General features: G+C 37.3%; 1 long non-coding RNA gene across 2 annotated transcripts in view; it reads left to right on the forward strand.

Moving 5' to 3' along the window:
• LOC124245277 (uncharacterized) overlaps nt 1–2,414 on the forward strand; it is a 94,093-nt gene extending 91,679 nt beyond the window's left edge. Inside the window, exons 3-4 of one of the 2 annotated variants that reach the window (XR_006890257.1) lie at nt 1,478–1,651; nt 2,302–2,414. This is a non-coding gene — a long non-coding RNA (uncharacterized LOC124245277). Of the gene's footprint in view, nt 1–1,477; nt 2,053–2,301 lie in introns of those variants that run through there. The other variant, XR_006890256.1, reaches the window with a different exon arrangement.
• The last annotated feature ends 18,297 nt before the right edge of the window (nt 2,415–20,711 follow it).

The following is a 20,711-nucleotide window of genomic DNA, read 5'->3' on the forward strand; positions in this document are numbered from 1 at the left end:
TAAAAAGATTCAGGAGATTGATTTGGTAGTATTTGGTAGAGTTGAACATGCATAAACTTTACGACCTAGTAAGTCTACTCCTAGATATGTACCCTGGAGAAATTCCCATGCATGTCCAAAATGGAGTAGGAACAAGATGCTAATTGTGGAGTTGTTTATAAAAGTGAAATATTAGAAAGAACTTAAAAGTCTATCAATTGAAGGGTGAATAAAATAATCATGATTTAAATAAGATATATACCGCAGCGAAAATGAGTGAACCATATCACTTACGTATCAATGATTGATTATCTTCAAAAACACAATGTTGAATAAAAAAATAAGATGTGTAGAATAGTATTTATAGCACAATATCATTTATGTAAAGTTTAAGAACTTACAAAACAATACTATATAGTATTTTAAAGCATATGTGTATATGTGGTAAAATTTTAAAGACACGAAAAGGAGAGAGAATCACCAAATTCAGGACAGAAGCTAAGTCTGGGCAAGATGTGTGTGTCGGGAGGAGGGGATGAGGAGACTGAATCAGGGTGAGTTACAACAGGGAGCTTCACCTGTATTTGCGATGCTCTGTTTCTTAAGTAGATGGTGGGTACATGGCCGCTTTTACGTTATTTTCTATACTGTGTATATATCTGAATTATTTTGTAATAAACACTGAAAAGAGTATGATAATAAAGTGAGAGGAGAGGAGGGGAGGGATCTGGTTCTTGCTGTTAACCATCAGGAAGTCACAATGAATTGTGAGTGCTGATTACCCAGTGAGAAGCTAAGAAAAGTAATCATAGTACACAGAGTGATATCAACATATTCCCAACTAAAAAGAAAACAGCCATGGAAACTTAAGCATTGTACACGTTTGCATCTCCCATACTCAAACTCAAGTATGTATCTAACCTCATCCTGGAGGCGGCTAGGTGGGGAAGGGCAAGCACATAGTATCAAATGAATGGACGAGAAGAAATACAGGCTTTGGAGGCAAACTGACCTTTCCTTTCTGCCATGGAAATGAACTGTAAACCCAGGACAACCAATGCCTTGCTATATTACCTTAGACAAGTTGTAGTTTCAGTAACCTTAAATGTAAAATGAAGATTATAATATCTATATCTATATATCTATGATATCTAGCTCACAATATTTTAGAGAATACACACACATAGACCCATATGCCTAGAAAAGAATAGGTGTTCAAGGAATGCTAGTTTTCTTTTCTACCCACTACGAGATTTCTTACAGCCTGAATTCTCATAAGATCAATTATTAAGTCTCATTACAATCTACTTGAAGATCAATTTGTTTAATTCTATTATTACAATGACTTGGAGCAGCTTTGATATAATGACATTTTTCTTATTTTAGTACCTTTGTTCACCCTTACTTTTATGACAATAAATTGCCAAAAAATTAGATTAAGTTTCTAAGGCATTTAGATTGAAGAGACTAATTACCTGTTCCTGTTCTCTCCTGACAGGTGCTGTTAAAGTACATGTGTGACCATGGGCAGCACCATCTCCCTTGCCCACCAAGATGGCACTCCTGTTGCAGAATGAACTTTGAGTACCTAAGCTCTCAAAGTGCCCTGGCTCATTTTCTCAGCATCAAATTTGAGTGGATCCTAGCTGCAGAACAAGCTGAAATCTCTGTAGTAAGCCAACTGGGAATAGAGAGAGGCCAGGAATTGTGGGACTATCACTATGAGAAAGGACACAGTTTTGATTATATGCACCTGAGAAAAATGACTAGCAATTAATATTTCAAGGGCTAATGAGAATCAGAGAACTCAAACAACCACCAACCTCTCATAAGCTTATGGCTCCTAGAGAATCTCATAGCGTGATTTTTCTGAGAAGAATTTAAGACAGAGTTGTTAAATATCATACATAGCCAAGGTAGGAACAACCTAATTTTCTCTCCCATGACCAAGCTAACTTATGCTTATCTGGAATAACAAGCCAGGACTTTATAAACCTGTTCAAAGTCACTTGCAATCATAGGGTAGCATGCTGAAATCTTGGAAGACAACATAGAGGAGGTGAAATATTTAACATGGTGAGATTGCATGGAAATCCAAAAAATCTGGTATTTTATCCTGCACTTCATATTCATGTGCTATAATTACAGATTTTTACCTGTGGGGGGAGCATGTAGGTGGTAGAAATTCTGCATTTTGTCACCCTCATCTGTTGCTTCCCTGACTGCTATGAAATAAAGCTGGAAATTAAATACAAACAGTTTGAAATTCATTCAAAGCCAACCGTTTAGAAATTTTAAAACATTCTTCTAAATTCTGCTTAGGTTAAAGTGGAACTCTAAACTGCAATTCCAGGCTACTGACGATATGACGACAATGAGAACACTACATCTCAAAATATATGGACTGTGGTCAAAGATGAACTGAGAAGATTTACAGCCATAAATGTTTTATTCCTAAACACAAAAGAACATAAATGAGAATTCAATTAAAAAGAATAAAAATAAATCACAATAAATATAAAGTGGAAGGAATTTATTCATTCAATAAACATCTTTTGAGTGGCTACTATGTGCCAGACACTGTGCTAGGTACTAATGATATAGCAGTAAAGTCAACCAAGTCTAGGCACTCACAGAATTTACATTGTAAGAGAGAGGGAGAGAGAAAAAACTAACACATAAACAATGAAGTGAATAATGTGTTAGGTGGTAAGTACTATGAATAACAATAAGGCCGGGTAACAGACAAGGCATATTTGAATGCCAATGAAATATGGATACTTGTGACATATATTACTCCTGAGCAAAACTTCAAGAATCAGTGTATGTGATTTGCTATATTCCCTTTCTCCCGCCTCTATGATCATGGAAACAAGTGTCAAGATGGGGCCTCCATCAGCCGGGGTCCACTAGACCCCTTGCTTACTCGTGGTGGGTATATATCGTGCTTGAGAAATAAACATTGTTGTTTTAAGCCACAAGCATTTTCATACTTTTTGTTACTGCCATATAGCCTAAGCCATTCTTACTCTTAAAATCATCTCTGTGGAAATGTCAAGTAGGTAGCTGTTCACATAAGACTTTTGGAAAGAAACTGGGAAATGCTAAGAGTATAGGTGGTGGTTAAAGTCATGAACTGGATAAGATCCCTGAGGGAATGAGTCTATATAGAAGAAGTCTGAGTCTTGAGCTCTAGGGCCCTCAAAGTTTAAGAGATCAGTAAGAAGATAAGGATCCAGCAAAGGAGACAGAGAAAAAGTGACACATGAGAAAGAAGAAACAGACAACAATTATTCTTGAAGCCAAAAATAGTGTTAAAAAGGGGAAGGAATACTAATGAATCTAATGTTAATAGGTCACAGAAAAAGAGGACTGAGAATTAATCATTGTATGTAGAATACGGAAGTCACTGATGACCTTGGCAGATGTAATTTTGGTATCTTAGTCCATTTGGACTGCTATAACAAAGTATCATAGACTGGGTGGATTATAAACAACATAAATCTATTTTTCACAGCTCTGGAGGCTGGAAGTCTGAGATCAGGGTGTCACCATGGTTGAGTTCTCATTGAGGGCCATCTTCTAAGTTGCAGACTACCGACTTGGTGTATTCTCATGTTGTGGAAAGAGAAGAGCAAAAGGAAGGTTTTGTGTCTCTTCTTATAAAGGTACTGATCTCATTCATGAGGGCTTCACACTCAGGACCTAATTACCTCCCAAAGGCCACACCTCCTAATACTATCACATTTGGGTTAGGATTTCAACATACAAATTTTGGAGGGATACAAACATTCAGTCTCTAACAGATGGGAAATTCAACTTGAATGGAGTGGGTTGATGAGATAATAGGAGGTAAGATGTCTAAGCAGTGAGAATGAATAACATTTTAAAGGAATTATTTTGCAAGGAGGCGCAGAGAAAGGGGTTGGCAGCTGGAAAATATGTCAAGTTAAGAGAAGTTTGTTTTCTAAGATGGAAGATAGCAAATTATGTTTGTATGTTGATTGGGCGGCTACAGTAGAGAGGAAAATTTGATGATGATGCAAAAAAGAGAAAAAGTTTTGGCCCTAGTTAGGAACGTGGGCAGTTTATCCATGCCAACAAAAAAGAGGTAGAGTATGCGGGTCCAAATGCAGGCAGGTGGTCAGATGTGGTCTGGGAGTTTGTTCCAATTCTTTTATAATTATTTCGAACTTCTCAGTGAATTAAGAAGAAATCCATCAGTTTAGGGTGGGGAGGGTGAGAGGATATTGGAGCTTTGAGGGGAGAGGTGTAATTACTTTGGAAAATGGGAGAGGGAACTATCAGGTAACTAATATAGACAAATGTGGGACTTGTAGACAAAAGTGGGAGTTAATACATTAGAACAGAGAAAAGTAACAGAATCTGTAAGTACATCTAAAACTTGGTTCTTTGGAAATATCAGTAAAATAAGCCATCTTCTGATAAAACTAATAAAGAACAAAAGAGGAAAAGAGAAATTGAACATACACAATATTTGAAATCAAGAAAGATAACTACAGATTTGGAGAATACTCAAAATATTATATATATATATATAAATTTAGGCTAACACATGGAAAAATCTTCACACAATGAATAAATTTTCTACAGAAATAAATATTACCACAAGCATGTTAAGAAGAAGTAAATTGGAATAGGACAACAATCACAGAAAAAACATTATCAAAGAACTATCTGCAAAAACAGCACCAAACTTAGATGATGTTAAAGGTAAGTTCTTTCAAACCTCCAAGATCTAAACAATTTTCATGCATTAAACTTTGCAGAGTGTGGAAAACAATGACATACTTTCCAATTCATTTTATGAATGAACTTGTGTTCATGATGCTCAAATCAAAAGATAGCATAAAAACTCTAAAGACCAATTCACATGAGAATATAAATAGCAAAAAGAGGAAGGTTTACATCATGGCCTCTTTCTTTAATAGTTATGTGACCTTAGGTGTAGCAGAGTTCTCTACCTAAAACTAAAGTTCTCCCTAACATGGTTTAGAATTATCGCTGGAAAGTGGCTATCCAGCTGTGGACTACATTTGACAGTTCCCTTTGCGTCTACAGGAATCACATGACCTGTTCTTGCTAGTGGAGTATGAGCAGAAGTGATGTGAGACATTTCCAGGCCAAGGCTCTTATGCAGATGTGCTTTCTCTAATCTTTTTCCATTTGATGGCTGAATCTAGGTGACACAGAGGTCCTATGGGAAGGTGGAGTCAAAATATGGAAGCAGCCTATGTTCCTGAGTCACCATGTGGAAGACCAGTCTGACAAACACAAACAGCAACATTGGACTGGTATGTGAGTGAGAAATACATTTCTGTTGGTAAATCAATGAGACTTTGGCATTTCTTTATTACAGCAATTAACATTATCCTAATTGACACATTAGATTAGTCAGTTGACTGCCCTAAGCTTCCATTTTCCCACATCATTGATTTCCATACACCCACTCAAGGAAGCAAAAGTTGGTAAGGATTGGAGCTATTCCATGACACAGATCAGGCTATATATGCTAGTGAGGTGGGTCACTCACAATCTATTTCATAGAAATAAAATAACCAGAGCATATTACGTAAACAAAGATATTTATCACAGTACTTTTGTAGTAGCAAAAGAGGAAGAAGAGAAGGAGGAAGAGGAGAAAGAAGAAAAAGAAGAGGAGGAGGAGGAAGAGGAAGGACAAGAAAGGAGATAAAGGAGAAGAAAAGTAAATGAGGAAGGAAGAGAGGGAGGAAGGGAAGGAGGGAAGGAGAGAGGGAGCACTCCCTAACTCATTTTACAAGGTCAGCATTACCCTGATACAAAAGCCTGACAAATATAATACAAGAAAAGAAAATTACAGTCCAATATCCCTGATGAACGTAGATGTAGAAATCCTCAACATGATATTAGCAAACCCAGTTCAACAGCATTTTAAAAGAATCATACACTGTGATCAAGTGGGATTTATCACAAGGACACAAAGATTGTTCAACATGCACAAATCAGTAAACATGGTAGACCACATTAACAAACTGAAAGATAAAAATCATATAATCATCTCAATAGATGCATAAAAAGCATTTGCCTAAATTCAACATCCTTCCGTTCTAATAATTCTCAACAAAATAGGTACAGATGGAATGCACTTCAATATAATAAAAGCCTTATATGACAAGCTTACAGCTAACATCATACAACTCATACATACATACTTACATACAACTCAGTAGTGAAAATCTGAAAATTTTTCCTTTATGATCCAGAATAAGACAAGGGTGCCCTCTCTTACCACTTCTGTTCCACATAATACTGGAAGTCCTAGCTAGAACAATTAGAAAAGAATTAAAAGACATCCAAATCAGAAAAGAGGAAGTAAAATCATCTGTTTGCATATGACATGATCTCATATATAGAAAATCCTAACGACTCCTGTTAGAACTAAAACTGACTAGAAACCTGTTAGAACTTATATGTGAACTCAGCAAATTTGTAGGATACAAATCAACATGCAAAAATCAGTTGCATTACTAAACAATAACAATGAACTATCTGGAACAGAAATTATGTAAACAATCCAATTTGCAATAGCACCAAAAAGAATAAAATCCTTAGGAGTAAATTTAAACAAGGAGATGAAAGATCTGTACACTGAAAACTTAAAACATTGATGAAAGAAATTGAAGAAGACACAAATAAATGGAAAGATATCCATATTCATGGATTGGAAGAACTAATATTGTTAAAATGTCCATACCACCCAAAGCAATCTACAGATAAAATGTAATCGCTATCCAAATTACAATGGCACTTTTCACAGAAGTAGAAAAAATAATCCCAAAATTCATATGCAACCATAAAAGACCCCAAATAGCTAAAGCAATTTTATGGAACGAGAGCAAAGCTGGAGGCATCACACTTCCTGACTTCAAACTATATTATAAAGCTATAGTAATCAAACAGTACGGTATTGGAATTAAAAACAGACACATAGACCAATTAACTGAACAGAAGACAGAGCCCCAAAATAAACCCAGGCATATTCAGTCAACTACTTTTTGACAAAGATGCCAAGAATAATCAATGGGGAAAGGATAGTCTCTTCAATAAATGGTGCTGGGAAAACTGGATATTCACATGCAAAAGAATGAAATGGACCCCTCTCTTAAACCACATATAAAACTCAACTCAAAATGAATTAAAGACTTAAGCATAAGACCTCAAACTGTAAAACTCCTAGAAGAAAACACAGGGGAAGAACTTGACATTGGTCTTTGCCACGACTTTTTGGATTTGACACCAAAAGCACAAGCAACAAAAGCAAAAACAAACAAGTGGGACTACATAAAACAAACGTTTCTGCACAGCAAAAGAAGCAATCAACGAAACGAAGAGGCAACCAGTGCAATGGAAGAAAATATTTGCAAATTGTATATCTGATAAGGGGTTAATATCAAAAATATATAAGTAACTCTTACAACTCAATACAAACACACACATACATAACCCCATTAAAAAACAGGCAAAGGACTTGAACAGACAGTTTTCCAAAGAGTATATATAAATGGCCAACAGGTATATGAAAAGGTGCCCAACATTACTAATCATCAGAAAAATGCAAATCGAAAGTACAATGAGATATTACCTCATGCCTCTTAGAATGTCTACTGTTGAAAAGACGAGATAAAAGGATGTGAAGAAAAGAGACCTCTTGCATGGTGTTGGTGAGAATATAAATGGTACAGTTATTATGAAAAACAGGTTTAAGATGAATAAATTCTAAGGATCTACTGTACAGTATGGTGACTACGGTTAATAATACTATATGGTATACCACAAGAGTAGATCTTAAGCATTCTCACCAAAAAACAAAAAAAGGTAACTGTGAGGTGACAGTTGTGTTAATTAACCTGACTGTGGGAATCATTTCACCATGGATACATATATTGAATCATCATGTTGTAAACTTTATATTACAATTTTATTTGTCAATTATATCTCAATAAAGCTGGAGAAAATATAAGCAGTTGAAGCAGTTGGAAATGTGGTTCAATATTTTTTTTAATTTTGTAGATGTTGGGCTCGTACCCTGGTAAGTCTTTGGATATTTGGAAAAGTGGGACATAGGAGAGTCTTAAAGTTGGATTAACCCCAATTTTGAAGCTGTTGTGAGTGCTACACAATATTTGATGGAACCCAGGCTAGGGTATATTTGCTGATGGATGAACCCAGACCAACCAGACACCTAAGTGAGACCCCTCTTCCTGGGCTCTATCCTGGTGATAATATGGTGAAGGTGAGGTTTGGGGGTTATTACTTCCCTCTGGGAAACAGAAGAAGGAAATTCACATTCCGTTAAAAGTAGGACAATATATAATATGCTATCAAATGAGCTACTATTACTCCTCAGCACTCTCTGCAACTTTCCTGGCAATAGATGTCAGATTTTCTCTGATGGTTGATGCTAGATCCTGAGGACTGATGCATTGAGGAGTAGAGCTTGAGATCACTCCATTTTCCAAATGTGTATTCTCTGGCTATCCAGGCATCGAGGCAAACAGCCTCGATGTGCTGCCTGCTCCAAGTATGATGCTATGGTTCAGTTACTTCATTAGCATGACCTCCGTTCTCTGTCTTGCACTCTGGGGGTGGGGGTGCAGATGTCAACATCAAGTGCTCTCTGACCAAGCCCCTCTCACTTCCTCCCCACTGAATACTAAGTGATTCCACACCACACATAGGAGAGGGCCTGAAGATGTAACAAGTGACAGAAACATTTGAGAAGGGGTTAAGAGGGCACTGTGATTTTCACCTTTGTTACCAGGGACTGATGATAATGGGATTCTTGTCATTACAGCCCATAGAGGAGAAACAACACAACTCAAAAGGAAGCATTGACTGCTTCATTACCATCAGGAATGGTGGAAAGAAGAGAAAGTCAGATTTGAGAATTCATTTCAATCAGCTCTTCTTTTGGTTTGTTTAAATGTCAGTTTTTGTATGTCCATATGATGGAATGATATGCTGCCAATAAAAGCATATTTCTGAAGAATACATAACAACTGACAGTCTTATGATATAATCTTAGATGTTAAAAAAAGGATGCAAAACTTTACTCATAGTATGACCCCATGTAGAGGGAAAAAGCATTTAAGGAATTATATAAAATGATGGGATCTCTCTGTGGTTGGAATAGTTTTTTTTTTCCTTTTTCTTATATTGCTGTATTTTCCAAATTCTTTATATTAAATTTATGTTGCTTTTGCAATTAGAAAAATAAAAACCATCATTTTGTAAATTTCAGTTCATTCCTTGTTGAAATCACAGGGCTTGCTTCCAGGAACACCTGAAATTACACAAGTGAAAGGTGAGAAAGGGAGGATGGGGGAGGGGGTTTCTCATTTTGCTTTCAGCTGAGCTGCTTTGGCAGCTCAATTTGAATTACTCAAGCTGATGGGTTTTATTTTAACCTTGTCTAACAGAGAAGCAAGAGGGATAAAGTAAATGGAAGGACAAAGTATAGGGTTGGCTAGAAATTCCATTATAATAAAGAATTAGAGAGAAAACGTGGGCATTGGAACAGATAGCCAGGTTTATTAAGTCTTACAAAAAAACAGAGGCGAGGACAGCAAGGAGATTCATCTCTTTTCTAAAAGCATCTGAGAGTGTCTTGATAAGAAATTCAGTTCTCATAGACGCTCTATACCCTATAACAAAACAAGAATAAATAATGATAACAAACAAATCTATGAAACGAAGATTTTATCAGCTCCTCGCTACATCTCCCTACGTCACTCATATACTTCAGTTACTCTTTCCCAATTTTTTAACTTTAAATTTCAATTATTTTAGAGTAGACATAAAAACAGTAGAAAAGAATTTCAAAGCTCCTTGTAATAAACTCAGGATTACTGAACCCAAATGGTCAACTCCATGGAGTTTCTGGTTTTCTAAGCTGCAAACTCTGTCCTTAAAGTCTGCAGATAAGTCTGCTTTGGAGGAATTTTTGTGCATGCTCTTGAGTCTGTACAATTTTTATCTGGAACGAAAATATAATTTTGACAAGTATAACGAAGGTTGCATCTTGAACCATCACTAGATTCCAGGGCATTTTTATATAATACTGTTGTTAATTGAAGCCTATTCATAGAATCATTGAAATTTAGAGGGAGAAGTTGCTTTAGAACTATAAGAAAAGCTAACTACCTCACTTTACAGATCAGAAAATTGAAGCTGAAGAGGTGAAAGTGTGTCAAACCTAAGGCTAACTTGAGTGCTACAGTTGCCATTGCTCTCTGCTGCATGCTCAACGGGGCGACCATCAGGGATTACTGATACTTTTACTTGGAAGGTCATCAGAATGAAAGCGAATCAACATAATATTTTAAATCTTAAAAATTTCCAACTGACACTGGGCTGTGAAAATTCTTCTTCAGCATTCCTGCCTGGGTGTCAGGAAGCTACTGCTTATGAGTGAGAAGGCAGGCTTAGAAGGTTTCAAAAAGTGACATATGTTGGTTGTGAGCATGGATAAGTGAAAAGGTTGCCAGGCAAAAAAAGGATGCAATGCCTTTTTAAAATATTTCACTCAGCAAATAAAAATATCAACACATCAATAGTTAAGTTTCATTTACCTTAAAAACGATTTTTCAGATGATGGTGGATGAATAAGAAGGTACAGTATTCACCTCTCTTTTTCTAATTTCATAACACAAAACATTTCTCTCACTCTTTGACCCCTGTGCTCCCTGCTGATGGATTTAGTACTGCTTTCATATTACTATATTTTGATTAATTTGTTATGTATAGTTTTCTTATTCACTTTTAAAGCCATGATCATTAGCTTTGTAGTTCTTTCCTTTACTTTGGTCACCAAGCTCAATGACTGATATTCAAGGTTGCAGTGGGAAACAAAATAACCATACAACATCTCCTATTTTGACCAAAAAATAAACAAGCCCCCAAATGATCACTCTAAATCCAATTAAAGTTCAAATACCATGTCTGTCTTTGGTTGAACACAGACTTTCTAATAAAATTACAAGGGGTGATTCCATTCTCTAATCTTATTGCAAAACTTCTAACTTGACATATTGAGGTGGTAATAATTGAATTCATTAAATATGTGATAGCAGATACGCCACGTCAGAACACCATACAAATATAATTCTACTTGTTACCTACTCATTGCTGAAAATAAAGCACATGTTTCAGGACCAGCTTATCTATTAATTTTTATAGAATTTCCTTTTAAAAGGTATGTTTGTAATATATTCTTTCATTTATTCCTCAAATATTTACTGATTCCCCCTATGAGTCAGGCAATCTTTTAGGCTCTGACATATTGACACAAGTCTCTCAGCTTTCATTGAGTTTAAATTCTAGTGAGATAGGGCCAGAAAACAAAGGAAGAAATAAACAAGCTGAGTTTAAGCTAGTGAAGAGTACTAGGAGGAAAAGAAATTAGAGGAAGGGTGATAGAACATGGCTGGAGGAGGGGAGCTAATTTCAATTTGAATAGTTAGGTATACCCTTAATGAGGGTATGTGAACTAAAATGTGAATGGCATAAGATCCGAGCATAAAGAAACATGTAAGGGGAGATTGGACATGGATAGACCACCTGAAGGTCTAGTGGAATGGTGTTCTAGGCCATAGGGCAAACACCCTAAGGTGAGGATAGATGTTAAGATTAGGAAGATTTAAGGATTAGAAAGAAATCCAGTGGGGCTGGAATGTAGTTAGTGACTGAGTAAGTTAATGGTGGAAGAAAAGGGGGTCTAGTACTGAGCCACGGGGTACTTCAAAATTAAGAAGTAGAGCTGAGGAGAAGGAGACAGAAAAGGGAACTGAGAATAAATAGCCAGGGAGCTAGGGAAAAAAACTGTGATATCATGGAAGCCAAATTCTTTTTTTTTAAGTGCTGGGGCTGGTCAGCTGTGTGGAATGCTGCTGAGAGGTCGAGCAACATCAAGACAGAAGAGCGATCATTGCCACTGGAGAATGGAAGCCATGGGTGACCGTGGCCCACACAGTTTCAGGGGAATGGTAAGAGTAGGCGGCAGGATTGGAAGGGTTGACGAGAGAAGAGCAGATAATGCAGTGGTGACAGAGAGGAAAGATAGCATTTTAGACAAGTTATTCTGTGAAGAGTAGCAGAGAGATGGGACAGTAGCTAGAAGGCAGGCAAAGTGGGGTCAAGGGAGGTTTGGTTATTATTTTTTCAAGATATTTGAGTGTGTACCACAGTTTGTTTATCCAGGCCCCTGTTCAAGGATATCTGGGTTATTTCCAGTTCCTGGATGTTAAAAATAAACCTGCTATAAACATTTGTGTACAGGTGTTTGTGTGAACATAAGTTTTCATCTTTCATGGGTAAATGCCCAGGACTGCAATTGCTGGGTCATATGGTAGTTACATGTTTTGGTTTTACAGAAACTGACAAACTGTTTTCCAGAACACTACTTTACACTCCTACCAGCAGTGTATGAGTGATCCATTTTCTCCACGTCCTCACCAACATTTGGTGTTGTCACTTTTTTTATTTTAGCCATTCTGATAGGTGTCTAATGATATTTCATTGTGGTTTTACTTTGTATTTCCCTAAATGGCTAATGATGTTGAACATCTTTTGATGTGCTTATATGCCATCTGTATATCCTCTTTGGTGAAATATTCTTTCATGTTTTTGCCCGTTTTTAATTAGATTGCTTGTTTTTCTTCTGTTGAGTTTTGAGAAATTTTCATATATTCTAGACACTAATCTCTGGTCAGATATATGGCTTGCAAATATTTTCTCCCACTTGCCAGCTTGTCTTTTTGTCATCTTAACAGTATTTCACAGAGCAAACATTTTAAATTTTGATGAAGTCAAATTTATCAATCCTTCTTTTTATGGATCATGTTCCTGGTTCCAAGTCTGAGAACTTTTTGCATAGCCCTAAGTCCTGAAGAGTTTCTCCTATGTTGTTATCTAAAAGTTTTTAGGTTCACATTTTACATTTAAGACCAAGATCCATTTTGAGTCAATTTTTACATACAGTGTGAGGTTTAGGTAAGGTTAATTTTTTTTTGCCTATGAATGTCGAATATCTATTTTAATTAAATTATTTAATTTATAATTCAAGTGGAATAAGTATTGACATTCTTCACATCTCTATCAATTTCAATATTTTCCTATTTTAAATGTGAGATGTTCCTAGAAAAGTCATTTGACATAGCAGTATCAAACAGGAATAAATATTTTCTTGAACATCATCAGCAATTTCTCTTTCTACTGTCTCCCAAATGGAACTATATTAAGCAACGGTGGAGGCACATTTTAAAATAAATCTATGATTAGTGATAATGTGAGCGTTTCTAATTAGAGACTAGAGTTTCTAAATTTCATTTTAAGGGAAAAAGACAACATGTTCTTTGGCTACTTTGATATACACAGGTAAAATAGAAGAAAGCTATCAGTATAGGCATTCAATCTATTTTTCAGAATCAATGGCACTGTGTTTTTTCCCCAAACTATCAAGAAAATTACCTTAACTGTGCATTCAATTTCATATGCACTATGGTCATACTTTCCTCAATTCTGTCCCTGAGTCCAGCGTCATACACACTGAATTCATAATATACCAGCTAAATCTTCTTTAAAACCTATTCAATCATATTTCTTTCTATTCCCCTTCCTTTCGGTTAATGTCTCCTCATTTAATAATAAGTAGCACTGATTTTTCACCTTGGCATTGCAGGCTCCCCTCACCCTGGTCTCTACAGTAATTTTCGCCATGTAAACTAGTCTAATTCTATCTCAGAACCTTCCATGAACTGCCTGCAACCATTCTTTCACTCATGCTATCCTCTTATATCTGATATTCTATCTGTTGAATGGACTCTTGTTTTTCCTACAGTCAGTGAAAATGCTAACTCTTCCAGTCAACCTCCTCTGGTCATTCCAGCCCAAATCTTCCAAAGGTTGCCTTTGTCATCCAGAATAAAATACAAGAGCCTTACCATCACCGAGGAGACCCTACCTGATCTGGCCAGTATTCTGTCTCTCACCATATCTCTTACGATGATTTCTCTGCTTACTAGTGGCCTCTTCTTCCAAATTCAAAGCCAGCAGCATCCCATCTTCAAATCTATCTGACCCACTCTGGTCTCTTCCTCTTTCATTTACAAGGACTCTTTTGATTACACTGGGCCCACCTGGATAACAGAGAATAATCTCCCTATCTCAAGATCATTCACTTCATCCAGGTCTGCAACGTTCTTTTCACTATGTGACGTACAATATTCATAGGTTCCGGGCATTAGGACATGGACATATTTGGGGGCCGGTATTCTGCAAATGATATCTCTCAATCTCCATGTATGATTTCCTTACTTCATTCAAGTTTCTCATCAAATGTCACCTAATCATCGACGCCCTTTCTGAGTGCCCTAAATAAAATAAAATATCATACCTTCCTCTTCCTGTATATTCCTTCTTCTTCCTTTCCTTCTTCACAATTATTACCACTTGACATACAATTTTGTTTTGTTTACGGCTTGCTTGTCTCAACTAAATGATAAGCTCCATGAAAGCATGTCTGCTTTGTTCACTGCTGTATCTCCTGCACCTCACTCCATCTAGAACAATGCCTGCCATATAGTAGGTGCTCAATAAATGTTTATTAAAATGGTGAAGATTGAATTTCTGCACATATTACTTTCATTATCCAATATACACTCCTGGAAGTTAAGAACTATGTTTTATATCAAATTCATAAACTTTATGCACTGAAGAAATCTGATTTCCTTAATAAGATTCCATCTTGGCCAGTAAGAAGTCAGAATCCTCTGTCCCACACTCCTATTCTGACCTTGTTCTCTTTCTTAATTTTTAGTAGGTTCCATTGAGTTATTTTGTATAACAGAAAAGAGCTATTTCTCACTCTTCTTATGAGATGGAGCCAACAGGCCATGGTCAGAGCTTTTTAAAGACACTGGGCTCTAGCTGTCTATAGAGATGGAAAAAACCCTTGGAAACTTAGTAGTAACTTGGACATTATATCACATAATTGGAAATAAACGTTAAATAAACATCTGCTTAAAAATATGTCTTTAAAATAAATAAGGGTTATTTTATGTAGTTTTAAAAGTCACAATAAAGCTTAAGACACATTTGACTATTATGGATATTTTTAATACAAAACAGAAACATCAGCCTCTGATACAATGGGGTTGAAGGAAAAAATGTGGGAAAAAGCAAAGTCTAACTGCGTCACTAGCTTATTTGTATATTATTAGGTACTATTATTGTTACCTCTTTGAGTCTCAGTTTCCTTATTTATAAAATGGTGGTAAAAAGGCATCCATATTTATTTAATATCAATTGAAAGAAAAAGATGATGATATGGTGAACAAGTCAGATATGGTTCCTAAAAAGAAGTTCTTATAAATCGTGTTTCAATACTGGCCATATTAAATGCTTGGAACAGGGTGGAGTAGAGGAGTGGGACAGGGGGCTGACTCAGGGGAAGATGGAGGAGAGAGATCTCCCTTGGTGAAATTGGCAGTCTTCCTTTCCCTTTCGAGTCACAGGCCAGAAATTCTCAACAAAATGACCTCTGAGAATATTAAACTTCAATACAATCCTGAGTAGAGGTTAGAATTCAAGGGAGTTGAATGCCTAGAGAACAATATTGGGAATAAAGTTTAAAGACTGAGAATGAAGACTGAGGTGGCAGAAGAACTCCGGAAGGGAAAGTTGACTATAAGAAAGGAATGGAGAGAATCCCATGCAGCCTCTAGCAACAGAGCTAGCTCGCAGGGATGAGGCTGGAAACAGGCTAGGTGCCCTCATGTATCAGAGACCATACACTAGATCAGGGACCAATTTGCAGACAGCCTGGGCGAAAGGGGTACAGTCATGTGGACCACCGACTTTCCAGGGTATATGCATGCTGCTATTCCTGGGTTCTATGACTTTGGTGTGTCACACAACAATATATGGCAGTATTCTCTTTACAGGTGAATCATTCTAATACATTGTCAGGCTAGGCTCCTCTTCCTGATTTTACAAAGTGGGGAAATGCCTGGGGCTAGGCCTGGGGAGATTGACAGCTAGGACAGCTTATGATCAAAAACCGACTGATCACTTCTTTTAACATATACTACAATAAATGTGGTAATAGCATTCAAAAAAGTAGCATACAGACAAGATCCAAATAAATGTGTCCTTTAGATTTGTGTTTTTTTCCCCCAAAATACCCAAATAATTGAACAGGAACAGTAGAGAGACTCTGAAGGTATCAAATGGCTACTCTGGTTTGTCCCTGTGAAACAGCACATTGCTAACACGCTTGCTTTAACAATTCTAAAAATACCATCACAATCCATTTCAAGAGTAGGGAAGAAAAAACGAAGAAGATTAACTAGATGATGTGACAGCAATGATTGAAAAGAACCCAAATGAATCATTTGGGACTGTCACTGCCAAGAGACGGGTTCTCTGATCTCTTGACCTGTTTCATAAAGACCTCTAACATATATTTATTTGTTGTTTGGTGTTATGAAGATGACTTGGCACTGCTAAAACAACTGGTATTTTTGGTCACATCAAAGAATGAATCAATTTGTTGAAAATAAAAATGTAATTTGTTTACCAGAGTGTGGCTATAAAACTTTTAACCCCCTCCACTCAAAACCCTTGGCCATCAAATGCTTGTTTAACTAAATTTTTCCCTTGTTCATTAGTGGGCTGTATTATAATACATGCAGTGCAGACAAATGTCACAATTAGCTCATCTCCATGGATTAATTCACTCATTCAATACATTTTTATTGAGCGTTTACTAAGTGCTGGGCAATCCTCTAAACACTGGGATATGAACATGAACCAGACAAAGTCCCTGCCCTCAAGGAATTGAGAATCTAGCCCCCAAATACACCCAACTGCTTACCTCCCAGATGGACCCTGGGGCTGAGGAGAATGAAATCAGCCCCTGTTCCTTTATGTCCCCCAGTATTCTGTGCATGCATCCACGGTGCCATTTAGCATACCAAGTTGAGTCGTCTGTTAACTAGGAGTACCCCATTAGGTGGTGAGCAACTTGGGAGAAGCTGGGGTGTTGACTAAAGAGAACGCTTTCTCAGCTGAAATGCTGGGGAGAAAACTGAATGTATCGTCTGTCCCACACTCACTCCCCTACAATCTAAGCAGGGAGGGCAGGAGCCTTGCCTTGTTCACTGCTATATCTCTAGCCTCTAGGACAGTGCCTGGAATATAATAGGCACTTGATAAATGTCTGTTGAATTGACAAATTAACAAAGAAATCAGCTTTTATGATTTCTAGATTCTGATTCTTTTCACAATACCATACTACTTTGTGCCCCAAAGCACTGCGTTCTCGCTCATTTCACAGGGCACGTGGCTAACTTCCCAAAAGGGAGGAGACTGCTATATCTTATGACAAAACTTTGGCACCAGTGTAGTCTGTAAAACTGGATTTTTATGTGGGCACACTCTCTACCCATGACTAGGACTCTAATTGATTCATCCCCTTACAGCCAGTACCCAGCAAGCGAGAGCTCCAAGGCCCTGAGCCCTGTTCGTGGCTAACGTCTTTGACCCTTTTTTCTTTTTTTTTTATTGAGTTAATGATAGGTTACAATCTTGTGAAATTTCAGTTGTACATTAATGTTTGTCATTCGTGTTGTAGGTGCACCACTTCACCCTTTGTGCCCACCCCCCACCCCACCTTTCCCCTGGTATCCACTAAACTGTTCTTAGTCCTTAATTTTAAATTCCTCATATGAGTGGAGTCATACACAGATTATCTTTCTCTTGCTGGCTTATTTCATTTAACATAATTCCCTCGAGGTCCATCCATGTTATTGCAAATGGAATGATTTTGTTCTGTTTTACAGCTGAGTAGCATTCCATTGTATATATGTACCACATCTTCTTTATTCATTAGTCTGTTGCTGGGCACTTAGGTTGCTTCCATGTCTTGGCTATTGTAAATAATGCTGCAATGAACATTGGGGTGCATAGGACTTTTAGGATTGCTGACTTCAAGCTCTTTGGATAAATACCCAGTAGTGGGATGGCTGGATCATAAGGTAGTTCTATTTTTAATTTTTTGAGGAACCTCCATACTGTTTTCCATAGTGGCTGCACCAGTTTGCATTCCCACCAGCAGTGTATGAGGGTTCCTTTTTCTCCACAACCTCTCCAACATTTGTTACTATTAGTTTTAGATATTTTTGTCATTCTAATGGGTGTAAGGTGATATCTTAGTGTAGTTTTGATTTGCATTTCCCTGATGATCAGTGATGATGAGCATCTTTTCATGTGCCTATTGGCCATCCATGTATCTTCTTTGGAGAAATGTCTGTTCATGTCTCCAGCCCATTTTTTGATTGGGTTGTTTGATTTTTTGTTGTTGAGTTTTGAGAGTTCTTTATATATTATGGATATTAAGCCTTTGTCAGATATATGACTTGCAAATATTTTTTTCCCAGTTAGTGGGTTGTTTTTTTGTTTCAATTCTGTTTTCATTTGCCTTGAAGAAGCTCTTTAGTCTGATGAAGTCCCATTTGTTTATTCTTTCTATTGTTTCCCTTCTCTGAGAAGGCATGGTGTCCGAAAAGATCCTTTTAATACTGATGTTAAAGAGTGTACTGCCTACGTTTTCTTCCAGAAGCCTTATGGTTTCAGGTCTCACCTTTAGGTCTTTGATCCATTTTGAGTTTATTTTGGTGAATGGTGAAAAAGGATGGTCAATTTTCATTCTTTTACATGTGGCTTTCCAGTTTTCCCAGCACCATTTGTTGAAAAGACTTTCTTTTCTCCATTGTATGTCCTCAGCTCCTTTGTCAAAGATAAGCTGTCCATAGATGTGTGGTTTTATTTCTGGGCTTTCAATTCTGTTCCATTGATCTGTGCACCTGTTTTTGTACCAGTACCATGCTGTTTTGATTACTGTAGCTTTGTAGTATGTTTTGAAGTCAGCGATTGTGATGCCTCCCATTTTGTTCTTTTTTCTCAGGATTGCTTTAGAAATTTGGTCACCCTTTTTTCTTGATTTCACTTTGTTTGTTGACTTGGCTCTCCTTTTTCCTAGTTTCTTATTTCTCACATTCTTTCTCCCTTTTGAACCCTGCATTCACTCCCTTGGATCTGCAATTACTTCTCCAGCTTTGAAACTCATACCATGGGTCTGAAATAGCCCTGTAGTCTGGCCAGTCTTTTCTGGCTGCCCTCAGTAACTACATTTCTTGATAGGGCCACCAAATGCCATAATCCTCTTCAGAGTTGGCTCCCATGGCTGGCATCCACTGGTATGGTCTTAATCCAGTCCCCAAGAGGAAGAATCAGACACAATAGGCATTCAATAAATGTCTCTTCATTTGAATTCATTCATAATAGTAGTGGATACAAAATGGGTCACTGCCTGGCTCACAACAGCCCCCTCAGTGACCATGCTCATTATTCTCCTTCCTTTGGAGGAATTCTTCTCTGCACTCAAACAAATAGTCTAAATGAAATCCACCATTTTCCTATTTCACACACCTGCTTAGTCATAGTTTGTGATCAAGGGAGGAAGAAATTGACCAAACCTTAACAAAGCCTGTAACCTAGAATTAACCCCACTTCTCTTATCAGGACCAGCCTTGTAGGACTTAAAAAAATGGGAGCAGAACCTAGAACCATGAGATTGACTGACTGATCAAATAATTCTTTCTCCAGTCAAAAAATTAGTCAACAAAGGAATGTCTTCATTTTGCTATCTCACTGTCCATCAGGGCGAATAGATGCACTCTTGTGTGCTACTTTCTCTTTATTTCTCCTTTTCTTGAATGGTAGTCTTTATTGCTATTTTATTCTGTTTTTATTTCACTATTGTATACGAGTTATCTTGTGGGTCGTTAAATTTGTCATTTAGTCATAAGGCATATGACCATATGGAACCACATTCGAACTTGGTCAAGAGGAATAGAGGTCATTTTGAGATCCTGGACTTGGAGATGATGCTGTGGCAATGTGTGACCAACTCCATTGTCTCTCATGAGGGAGGCCTGGGAATGGTTTTGGTTGCATATGGGAAAAATGCATTATTGTCCTGCTAATGATAATGAGAAGAGGGGTATTTTAACAAACATATTATAGGAAGTAGGTGTGTGTATGCTAGGCAATCAAGATAAAATTTTTCATAAAGTGACACGGCTATCTGGCTTTCAATGATTCTCTTAATTGTGACATCTGTGCTATCACCTCTTCCTTGCAGAAACTGCTTCTTCTTGCATCCCCAAGTAGTGTCTGTGGTTCGAATGTGTGCTTCTGTGTCCTTACATGACTTCACTAAGCCAGCCACAGGGGTCAATTGTCAGTTGGAGTAGAGGGCAATGTCTCAAGATAGTCTAATCAGTGTTTCTTCCCTGAGATTTTTCAAATTCCTCTGGTAGCCCTACATCTAGCTTCACAGGGAAGGATGTCATTACTCAGAAGCAAAAGAGAGAGACGGGGGAAATAGAACGAGAGAAAAGAGACAGAAAAAGGAGAGAGAGAGAAGAAAGAGTGGCAGGTTCTGAGAGTGGTCCAGCCCTGGCTTCTAGTTCCACAGGATTTTGGTTATTGCCTTTGGAAGCTTAGATGTTCATTTCTTCATTCATTTGTGTGAATACTTCACAGCCTTCCGAAACATACCCCCTTTACCTAGCCTACTTTAAATGAGATTTCTTGAGTCTAACAAC

The sequence above is a fragment of the Equus quagga genome, chromosome 10 (genome assembly GCF_021613505.1).
Source record: "Equus quagga isolate Etosha38 chromosome 10, UCLA_HA_Equagga_1.0, whole genome shotgun sequence".
Classification (NCBI taxonomy): domain Eukaryota; kingdom Metazoa; phylum Chordata; class Mammalia; order Perissodactyla; family Equidae; genus Equus; species Equus quagga.